Source organism: Bacillus rossius, chromosome 1 (assembly GCF_032445375.1).
Source record: "Bacillus rossius redtenbacheri isolate Brsri chromosome 1, Brsri_v3, whole genome shotgun sequence".
Taxonomy (NCBI): Eukaryota; Metazoa; Arthropoda; class Insecta; order Phasmatodea; family Bacillidae; genus Bacillus; species Bacillus rossius.
Window position 1 is genome coordinate 280,351,163 of NC_086330.1, and position 12,427 is coordinate 280,363,589.

At 36.1% G+C, this 12,427-nt stretch overlaps 1 protein-coding gene across 1 annotated transcript in view; it reads left to right on the top strand.

Annotated features, from left to right (window-relative positions):
- The first annotated feature begins 3,622 nt into the window (after positions 1-3,622).
- Positions 3,623-12,427, top strand: part of LOC134527531 (protein artichoke) — a 398,285-nt gene continuing 389,480 nt past the window's right edge. Inside the window, exon 1 of the mRNA XM_063360286.1 lies at positions 3,623-3,793. The gene's annotated coding sequence lies outside the window, so the exon portion shown is untranslated. The remainder of the gene's footprint in view (positions 3,794-12,427) is intronic.

The window sequence follows — 12,427 nt, forward strand, 5'->3', positions numbered from 1 at the left end:
TAATTCAAATAGTAGTTTCCAAAAGCTTTTTATTTCATAATTTTACAATGTACAGTCTTTTCACACCAAAATGTTTTATTAGATATAAACTAATAACTCCCAGCTTTGCTCGTGCCAATTTCAGTAATTATATTATTGTACTGTACAGCATGCGATTAATTCAAACAATTTTACTAAAGAAATAGCCAAAATAATATTTGAAGTGTACATCATATTTCATTAATAACAAATCCGTTTTAAGGTTGCAATTTCTAAAGTGGCAATGCGTAAACATATTTGTTATTTAACACAGATTAATTTTGCTTATTTTATAACTTTTGCTTTAATGTATTTGAGAATATATTTTACCGTCATGAAATCACTCTTACTTACCACATTTTTGTTTTAATATTTGTGAAACATGTACCTAGTTGATTTTAATTTAAACTTTGCTATGTTTTAAATTTCCACTTTCATTTATTTTGGTTGTATTCAAAAATCAACTAAAACAAAACTTCCCCTGTTTCACATTATTACAGATTGATACTAGCATTATTTAAAGATTTTTGTAACAATTGCATCTTTATTTTAAATATATACATTTTTAACATACGTATTAGTATATTGCATGGGCAAAAATCTGTACATATATGAAGGAGGGGGGAGGAGAAAATAAATTTTTATAATTTCCATTTCACAGTTACGATTTAACAAGCACAAGTAGGCCCCCTCAGGAAGGGGCTTTATAAATGTAAGGGGGGGGGGGGGGGGGCAAGGCCTCGCTTCCCTCCCCGGTATTTACCTACGCCCATTATAGATTAGTAAGTATGATTTGTTTTTATGAAAGCAAACTCTCAAAAATTACACCCTTTCATCTTTTACCACACGGATGCAGATGTGAAAATTCAAAAAGTTATTTCTAGTAAATACGACGATATCATTAGAACAAATATAAAACATTTCTTTCCGTGAAAACCAAAACATTTATAATATATATTTATATTAAAATTAAATTTATCTTGACAACCGTACCATAAACTTATTAAATTGATTCCATTATTTTTACATTTTATAAAATACTCATCTCTGTTACCACTTTGAGTGCAATTTCGGAAAAACATTTTTTTGAAAATAATTTTGATTCTATTGGTAAATATAGGTAATTTTATCATAATTACATCATATTTATACCATTTCTACCTATTTAGCGTAGGAATTCTGAAATTGGAAAAATAGTACAAAGATTCTTTATACATACCCTATAAACCGAGCTTCACATCTCGCTTGATTTTCTTAGGTTATATGATTTAAATAATAAAGCAAAACTGTACGCCTTTTCACCACCTTTGTGTTAGACTATCGTAAAATGGTAACAACACGCTATGAAACTCATTTTGTAGGTTATGCGTGTTTATTTTCTTATCACCTGCTTGATTTTCTTTAACATATGATTTATTACTGAAACTAACTAACCCTTTTCATACCTCCTTGGAGCAAACTCATAAAAATGTAAAAAAAAAAGCTACGTAAATAATTGTGTACATTATCCGTCCTCAATTATTTACGTCCAGATTAATTTGCTTTAAATGTAAAATCTAACTTACAAACTTAATAACCCAAGTATAGTTGAATTTTGAAAAATTGTAAAAAACACACCACATAACTTATTATAAAATTATTTGTGCTCAGTTTCTTACCTGCTTCGGAGATCGAGAAAAAAAATACAATAAGTAATTCTATATGCACGTTGTTCATCCTTAGTGTCTTACCTCTATGTAGTTCTGGAAAATTCGGAAGTAGGCATTTTTCTTCTTAAAATAAAACTTACCCATTTTACCCCCTCCTCCCACGACACCAACGACTAGCCTTAGGGGTATAAATTCACAAAATTTCAAAATTAGTTTGCATTTTTGATACATTTATTGTTGTTACCCGATATGCTTGTTTTAGCTTCGGATGTATTATTATTATTTTAAAACCATTTTTAATCTCTTTTCAACTCATTTGTTGTGAAATTCTGTTATTATTGTTACGAGTGGGAAAACAGGTTCGAAAAGATATCCCAACTAATTAAATACCGTTTTATTTATTAAATAAAATTTACAATACTAATTAAATTATAACACTGCAAATGTCTGTCCAAAAATTAATCTCTCTTTCATTCAATCCACTGTTTTCTCTCCCCACTGGAGCTCAGTTCGACAGTGGCTATCCCTACTGCTCGTCTCTCACGGCACACCTCCGTCCCAACACACTGCCTCACACTGCCTCACACTGCCTCACACTGCCTCACACTGCCTCACACTGCCTCACACTGCCTCACACTGCCTCACACTGCTCACTCGTCCGCCGCACACAACACAGTCCCGATGCAACCGTCTCTACACACGAGCCGTCTACATTCGCTCACCAAGGGGTCACTTGTCCTTTACCCTTCACTGCTTTGGGAGTTGGCATCGCCGTTCTTATACCCCTTAGCCTCCTTATGGAATGACCTAGCACCCCTTTGAAGAGTCGTGACATAAGGGTCGAATTGACACCCGAAGTTCCCAGAACAATGGCATCCTAGTTACTCCACTCTACGCGGTGGGCTCTGGGAGCCCGCGGAATCCTTCAGAGGGATGGAGAGTACGATGAAAAAGCGCTTAGGAAGAGATAAGCCAGGGAGGAGGGGGGTAGCGAGGCGCTGTTTCAAACCCTTTAGGAGTTCGCGCTAATGGACCGCGCCCCTCCCTCGAGAGCTAACGGGTCGGTAGGCTAGCAGTCCCACTGGCCTGCCTCGTGGCCCTGCCTCTAGTACACTCGTAACATTATGTACTGTATAGCCTAGTGTTCAGGTTAGTCAAATACCTTCTAATTAAAAAGTTGTAACCAAATCCGTCAAGTAGTTTTCGATTAATGCCGGATCAAACAGACACAAAATTTTAAATACTATATTTTTAATTTCTAAATAATGTTAATAGCAATTACCAATAGTTATTTTCAATATTTCAGTCGCTAGACAGATTTTTTTCCCACCTTGAACAGTTTTACTGTTAGTATAGATTTTTAAAATTGATACATTTTTAATTTGTGAACTTAAGTGCCGCGTGGTATCTATTTTTTAATTAATTACTTTTTCCCTCAATTTTCTGGAGGGGCCACCACTCTCGACACTTTTCTGGCTGGAATGCTGCGTCTCAGAACATCGTGCAGTTGTACCATAGTTTCGAGCTGGTTCCGTACCGTAATACGACACCGACGAGGCAACATACCCGATGCGTTCAAGCATCTGGTAGTTGTAAAAGTAAAAGGTAGGTTAAGTTACGTGTGTTAAATAAATACAATTCTCGTGAAAATTATTTCACGAGGGTAGGTTTCCAGGGTAGGTGATTTCAACAAATATGGAAATATGGGTTGGGTTTATGCCCAATGTATACTTTGAAAATATATTCTAAAATCGTGAGTTTACGTGTCATTTCACAAGTTCTCGTGGAAAAAAAAAAAATATTTTTTTTTTTATCCCGAACGCGAAGCTGCACGAGCGAGCGGCGAGCTTCGGACATGTTCGGGACGGATCGGGGGCTCCCCCTCCCCCTCCACGCGCGACAGTTCCAGCCCCGCAGGCCACACGCGTCGCGCGGGCGGCAGTTGGTTCAGTCGGCACGGGCGAGGCTGCTGCGCGCGCGGGAAGGTTGGCGACAGCACGTGCGGGCGCCGCGTGCAGGGACCGGAGGCGGTTGGCAGACCTGCTCCTCGCGCGCGCGTGCGTCTCGCCGGGGACTCGCCTGCGAGCACAGCAACAAGCCCCCGCCGCCGCTCACAGAAAAACAAGGTGAGGTGCGATCTCGTCTCACGCGCCGGGTTGGTTATTTATTTATCTGGTCGTTAATACTAATTATGCGGCCCGCCTAGTCAGGGGTCTATTAGGGTTAGTGAGGCGGGATGATGAGTGCAACGCTCGCTGGTGTTTTTTTTTTAACGCGGTACTGCCACTAATCGCAAGGCTGTGGACTGACGCGCAGTCTTGAGATCTCAGCGGTAAACATAGAAATGAAGATAAAGTGTAATGCAATACCTTTGAGTACTTTCAAAGATCGTTACCAGGAGATTCTCGTCTAAATGGCATTCTGAAAACACGTGCTTAAGACATTTTCACTCTCCTAAAAATACAGTTTCAAAACAAAATACGGGAACAAAGTATCTTGGGAAGTTTTTAAATCGCGTGTTTCCTTCTGAAGCCCAGCCCACTGCGTGCGTGTCCAGGTAGACGGGGCGCTTAAGAACACTTGAGTGATTTTGGTTTTACCGCTGTTAGAATTAAAAAAAAATATATATCTGTTGAGATACTTGAGCGAAACATGAAGAGAAAGAGCGGTGTCGAGGTATATTTGAACATTGCGGGTGAGAGCGAGCCTTAGGAATAAACAGTAAGGATCAGTCCTCTCCTTCAAGTGTGACTGTACGAGTGTAACGGTGTATGATTGTCGCTATCCAGGGCGGCTCCAGGCAAGCGGGCGTTCGCCCGGGCCACGCGCCACACCTTTCAATATTTATTTATTTGTGTTTGTCTAGTGTTCTGTTAAACATATAGACGTTAATGGGAAAAAGACGAAAATTAAATTATTATTATCTTGTAACTTAATGTGCTGGTCGCTACCTATTTCAATTCACGATTTTTAAAGATTTTATTATCACGTATAATGATGTGATTATACCGGAAATTTTTATCTCAGGCATTTATATAACTGATCCATGGATAATTTATCAGGAAAGAATGTAAAAAAATTCTAAGATAAATTAGCAAAACCATCGTCGAAATTTAAGTTCCAGGTTAGGTTATTTTTTTTTCAAATTTTCCGGGGGAGGATCTCCAAAAAATTAAATAGCCCCGGGCCCCGGAAAGGTCTAGCGCCTAAGCAGCCAATCGTAAACTAGCCTCAGCCGTCGCGCCACGGGGCGGCGTTGCCAAGTCTCCTCGGTAACACGCGGGGAGGTGCGCTCGGGTGCAGACAACTAATATTTATCTCTCAGTAAAAGTCACTTAGCCAGTGTAAGTTCTCAAAGGGGTGGTCGGGACCTTTAGCACCTCGAGTCCCTCATGTCGTGGGCCTATGCACGAGCCCGTGTAAAATACTTGAATTTTCTTATTCGTAAACAGAATGACGAAAATGTAGTGGGGGAGGGGTTACGTCGTACGCCCCTGTGCTAAGGTGAAAATTCGTGAATGTGATTCCATCAAAAACGCTACTAAAACTTATTGCATTTATTGAATAAAGTTTATTCTTATAAATGCAGATACAAACCTATATGTATATTGTAAATGACTTTACTGGTGTCTCAGTTGATGATAAAATAATGGTTTTGCATTTGCTATGTTAAATTTATAACTAAACATTAAGCGATATGACATGAATGTCAGTAAGGATATATTTGTTTTTTATGTTGCATTTTTTTTAAATACTATCATTAGTGTCATCTCCTCGCAAAAAAATCCTCTAATCAGACAGTCACTAAGTGAGCAATTATCGCTAAGCAACGCTTTAAACCTCGTAAAGAAGCTAGCGGGAGAATTCCGCGAAGTTGGCAACACTGCAGCGCTCGCTCGCCGGGAGTCGGCGGGCGTGGGCGTAACCGGCTTGTCACCCCTCCCCTATTCCTCATACTCTACTGCTCTACTGCTCTACTACTCTACTACTCTACTGTGTTAGAGGTGGCTTGCCCGCTGCCCGGACATGACACGAATAATACACGCGTTACGACGTGTAACGGAAGCGCCCGCAAGAGGGGAAGGGGGATGTATCCCCCCTTCTCCCCGAAAGCCTAAAATATCTATAAATCTTATCATTCCCATCAACAAAAGGCAAGCATTTGAAATCAAACTACAGGTATAGTTATTCTATTCTACTTCCCCCCCTCCCCCGAAATGAAATTATGCGTACGCTCATGCGCGTAACGTGAATTTATTTAGTTAAATATCTAAAGTTCCTGCAGACAGTACAAATAAATCAAACAAGGAAAACTCAGGGAATTAAAAATGTTTTTGAAACCCCGAAAACACACGGAAATTAGCAATAGCTTAGTTGCAAAACAATGCCAGTATTTTTTTTTTGTTTTGTTTTTCAAATTAAGCATTGTGTAGAAAATGTTTGTGTATGTTTATAATATATTAGATTGCCGTGGATAATTTGTATCTGAATTTTATTAACATTAGGTAAACGTGAGAGATACAAAAAATTGTAATAACTATAAATACAGCTTAATCAAGGCCAATAATTTATAATTTCAAAGTTAAGTTCTGTAAAAAGTCTTAGATTCAAAGTGTTATGTAGTTTTGTTGATATTTTTTTAAAAATAATATATATTCTAACATGAAAGATGGAACAGCGAAAACCAGGGATAGTTGTTGAAGTGAGATGATATATCCTTAGTAGAGAATGCAAAAATTCACGAATTTATTTCGTATTTGGCTAGAATTCAAACAGTTTTATATTTAACCTATTTCGATGATTGGCCCATAATTAGTGTGAAAAACTCTAAAATAATTAGAAGCCCCCTTATTAAGTACTAAATCACAGGCATACCACGCTAGAAATGTTTCAATGAACAAGGGACTTTTGCCCAGTTGTCTGTAGGACTGTGGAGCCTATCCTGGAGGTAATTGGAAACGTGAATGTTTACTGTCCTTACTCGTTAGTAAATACAGACCATATCCTATACGGCACGAAAGTTTAAATCGCACTTCTGTAGCGTTGCAGAAACAATAGGTTCAGACATTAATGTTACGTTTATTAACTCTGGAACATTTGCCTGCTGGGTGGGATATGCATGTGCGATCATATAATAATTTAAAAAGTAAATTTCGCGCATGTAAGCCTTACATTAAAAAGCTTTATATTTTTAAAATATCTTCATTTAGCAGAAGAAAAGTTGTTGTAACATATATGATATAGTGCAATCTCATAAGTTACACTGAAAGCAGGTTCGGTAGGCCTACGACCTGTGTTTCTCACCTGCTCCCCCACCCCTCGTGGGCCTCAGGGGTCGAGCGCTGACCTCTGACGCAGTTGGAGGCGCGCCAGGGCGAGGCATGGGGTGTACTTGTATTCGTCTTAGTCACGACCTTTTCACACAGTCAAACACATTCGTCAAATGCAAATTGTGTGTTAGCTCTATCAAAATTAAGTCATTTTGGTAAAATATTCTTTATAAAATAATGCAATTAAGGGGGATTAGATCTTGCCATATTGCAATTTCAAGTATTCTGACACTGCTTGCAATAAAGCTTTCGTGCTAAATTTTTTTGGGTCGATATATAAGATTTGGATACTTGTTGAAGTCAATACTTATGAACTGGTGTATCATGATAGTTGTAGTCGCCCGAGTGATAACAATACGTTATTTACTCGCGGTGCTTACACACTACGGCCTGTTCGTAAATACGTATTTGCAATAAGATATAGAAGTTCTGGGAGATATGATGTATACCTTGAGGTACCAAAAAAAAAAATCGGGATAAATAGCTCAAATTTAGAATTATAGCAAAAACGGAAAAACCCAAGATCAAGATGGCGGGTCTAATCCACCTTAAGAGCCCGGCCTACCTGGGCACACATACAGTGTGCAGAACTTCAGCAGAAACCACGTGATTAAAAATATGCTCAAGATATTAGAGTGCGGTATGTTAACGAAAAGTATTTAAGAATGTTCTGGGGGGGCACATGAGTAGTTCTGTTTCCGTATGTCGTTTTTATACTGAATTTTTAGGAGAGTGAAAAGGACTAAAACGTGTATTTTTTGAATTATTTTTATACCCGAAACGCCCGGGAAAAATCCTCGAAAGCACCCAAGAGCCTTTATCCTTATTTCTTCCCCATCTTATATTATGGTTGTCGCTCGAATTTGTAGTCGTATGCGCGCCTGTTCAGAGCTTTGCGCTTAGAGGCGATACCGCGCTAGAAGCACCAGCGAGCGTCGCGCTTATCTTGCCGCCTCACTGACACACATACACACCAGAATAAGTGGGCCTGTGAAGGCGATGAAGAGTTCGATTTGTAGCGGGGTTGAAACAGGAATTTTTTGCCGGTAGGTTTTTTCGAGGTAGCTACTCCCGTGTACCGCCAGTGCTCCATTGGCATCTCATCGCCCTTCGTCCAAGACTGTCAAATCAGTCGTTATAAACAGATATACTTGAGAAAACCATGGCGGCATTTCTCTTATCATTCCATGAAATAAAACCCACAGAGAATTACGTAAACTGTGTTCTTCTGTATTTTCCTCATTGTGTTTAACAGATGTTCTCAGATATTCTTGTCCCAGTTTTCATTTATTATTTAATCATTCTATAGTATTTTTTAATTTTTTTTGCAGAATTCTCTTTGTGTTTATTCAATCCCTGTGACACCTGTTTGCTTCTTGTGTATTGTACGTACTTACAAACTGAGTAATTCTGAATGAGTTGGAAAAACATCACGACTTATAAACGTTCTTAAAAAAACTTAATTATTTGAGCTATTATTTTTGAATTGAAAAAGCCTATTTGCTCTTTACGGTAATAGTCGGTCGAACTTTATTGTGTGACAAAACACCGAAAGGTTTGAATCGCTAGTAACTACGAGACTAATAATGCGCCAAGAATGGCTGAGGCCACAACGGATAGCTCATGTCTGTGTTTGTCACGTAGTATTTGTTTTCGCGAGTGACGTTATCGTAACAGTTTAGGAGCAGGCGCGTGATTGTATTAAATATATTCAAAATTAAATTATATATTAATGCGAAACACTTGTTATGATTTTATCCCGATGTTTTCACAAAAAATAAACGGCGCGGTCTTGAATTGCACTTTGTTCTGTTTCCGTAAGATATAGCAATATTTAAAACCAAAACTGGAGAATATCGGTATAACGGGTGGATTTCTTTGCTAACGTTGATTAAACCGTTACAGATATAAAATTATAACCATGTATCGCATGCACGTGGGGCACCCCTTGCGTTTCAAATATGCTATCTTATATACCTTATGTACATTATACAAATACACATCTTCCTAATGGAAATAATTTTTCGATTATCCAGTATCCAGTCTCTCTGTTACACTACATTTTTTTTTATAAATGGAACATAAATTTATAATGTAAAATTACAGATATTTGTAATTTTTTACATTTATATGAAAACAACTGTATCACTACAAAATAGTATTCGCAGTAATATTGCGTTAATATTGGGTTTGGATTCTTAACCGAAAATGTATGCTTTGTGTTATTCCAGTACCTCTTATAGTTAAAATTATTTGTAAAAGTTCCCAATAGCGTTCCAGTATTACTTGCGCACATTAATACGCATAATAAAACCAAATCAAGTCAAATTATTAAATATTATATTACATTTTCTATGGGTTAAAAATTATGTTTGAATGAAAAATTAATTAAGATATAAAATTATGCGCAAATATTTGTAAGAAATACTTAGAATTACTTCGGAATTACAAACTATATCTTGGCAACTGGTTTCGAAAGGATTTGTTTTTGTAAAAACAAAGAAAATTATTTTCTGTGTAAACGTAAGTTAAAGTTACATTAAAGCTTCCCTGTAAACTAATTTTATGGTTTTACACTGAAGGGCAAGCACAAACATTTCAGTGGAATAATTAGTTCGTAAATATGCCATGTATACCTGAAAATTCACCTACTTACACCCAAGTTGACAAAAACACTTAAATAATTCTTGGAACAACCCAAACCTTATTTGTAAAAAATATACAATTGCTCAAGTTATTGCATGAGATTCACTGATCAAAATTACAAATCAACCATATATTTTTTAAATTATTTTTACATTTGAAATAGAAGAATTGAAACATGCGTTTAGATTTTGGTATACATTTATCAGAATATCTTCGGAACCGTTTGAGATACCACAACAAAATAAAGGTTTACCTAATCTCGGGGTTAATATCTAAAACATGCTTGAATTTCAAATCAACTGTATTGGCACTTGATAATTTAGTGCAGACAGGCAAAACTATTTTGAACGTTAGTTTTGGTTTAAGTAGCTCTCTAATTTACTAAAATTACAATATATTTAATATGTAATAATTAGAAAATAACAAACACTTCAATTTTATTTATTTTTATTGATAGCCAGACATACAAAATTAGTAAGTGATACAGTTGACAATCGAAATTAAACATATATAAAATATACAAAAATGTTGAGCAAAACAACCCCTTTAATATTGTAACATTTGGAGAAAGGACTCGGACCATGCTTTTTTACAAAACCATTTTGTAATAATTCCAAAAAAAATATTCATAACTGCTTCTCACGCCATATTTTTGTGTTGCGCTGGCAATAAATAGAAAGTTGAACAGGCAATTTTAATTTGTGTTAGCTAATAGCTGTTGCAATTTTTATTAATTTATCAAGTAAAATGCTGGATTCATGTTACTTGGTCTTGGATGAACTTCAACCTCCGTATTGCTGATTGCTTTGAAGGGGTTAAAGATTCAGTTTCCATTGAAAATCGTTCTCAGCTTTAGTAGGTATTACTAGCATACAACGTTTTAAACAACACTATTAATATTTGAAAGTGATGAAATCTCTGGAAGCAGTATAGATTTCCCGATAATTTTCACGCAATATTTTATTTCCTTTTTGTTTAGTTATGATAATTCATATGTGAATTCACTAATTTACAGATAATTGGCTGACATTTTAAAATATAAAATAAAATGTAGACTACATAAGACGCAAAAATTAAACACGAAAATTAAATAACGATGCTTATAAAGAAAACAGTAGGAATTGGATTTAATACAAAAGTAATAACTTGAAAATGAAACAAGCTAATTTTAGGTTTAATAAGTTTATCCTAAAAAACTTACCTTGAATGCGCAGACTCGATTTAAGTCATCTATCAAGCATTTACACAAAAAGAGTCTGAATTCGAACGACGAATCTTGGTGGCAGGGTAATTAAGAAAAAAAACAACACACAATTATGTAATCACACTCATATATAGGAATTATGGTACACGTCTTTGAAATTGGAGTTGTACAACTGGTTTATTGCAAGTAATTAAAACAGCATTTGCAAATAAATACTGAGTGTTTGTATAATGTTTCATCAACCCAAATAAAAATGTTTACCTTGTTTTACTACCCTCTACCCCACCGTTCTTAAGTATAAAGTTTATAATGCATAACTGCAACGCCTGGCAGGAGCCCAACATGCACGACACCGAGTATGCTAGAGCTGCGGCAAATCAGATTGATAAGTGAAGAATACATTTACGAACGTATTCACGAAGGCGAAAATCAGGCATTTGAAAACATACACAGTCAAAACATGAAGTTTTACGAAACATGTTAAGGAGGAGGGATAGATAACAAAAGAAAGACGGCGTATTGGTTTTGACAGTTTGTTTCGTAAAAATTATTTATTATTTCTGGTATCGTTTAGTTTTAGGAATATGGCTTCTTTAACCCTTTCGGTCAAACTTTGTTATTTACTAAGAGAACATATTTTTTTGATATTTTATGCAGAAATAATTTTAAACGCAAATTATAATCCATATTAATATTAAGTTCTAATTATAATCCATATTATAATATATATTTAAATAACATTTTTTTCATAGTCCTGAAGAATGATGTCTACTAGAATGTGGGCTACAACATGACCCACACATTCAAGGTTTAGTTAATCCATGTATCATTGAGATATAAATTGTCCACTTCAGGTGACGAATGTACTGATAGGATTAAAATATGTCCATAATTTAATGGAAGCCTGAAGTTAATAGGGACTGACTGCTACATATAGTTTCCCCTGTGAAGTTATTGGCGTTTTGTGTTGATTCCATTATTGGGAATAATAATGACTGTAATAATACTGTCAGTATACACTATGATATTGTGTTTGAAAATCTCTTAGTGTGTGATCATGTTTCAACGGGGGAAAAGTTTTTCAATATTAAATTATTAAAATATGCTATCCATAAAAAAAACCTTTATTGGGTGACTAACCTCCCCCCTTAACAAGTAACAAGTAACAACATTCAACGGGAACCGCATTTAAACCAAAAGCTTTTAGTCGAAACGCATTTGTGCAAATTACGGTTTGCAAAAACTATGCGTGTACCACATTAAAGATAAGAGAAAGTCCGTTTCTGTCCTTAAGCGTTAAATAATATTTAAAGTTCCGAGAACTTTGAAATGAATGAAATTAAGCATTATCGAAATTGGAAAGGTAAATCTATGCATGAGACCCGTTAAAACTATATTACAGAATTTTTTTTTATTGGATTCTGATTGGTAATAAATCCTTACATTGGATATTGAAGCACCTAATATACGTGTTGAATATAAATAATTAAAACAAAATTGATATGCAAAGGGGTAATAAAACATGAAACCTGGATCCGGCTTAAGATAATGTAGCCTATGTCCGACTTTTTGGTTCTTCT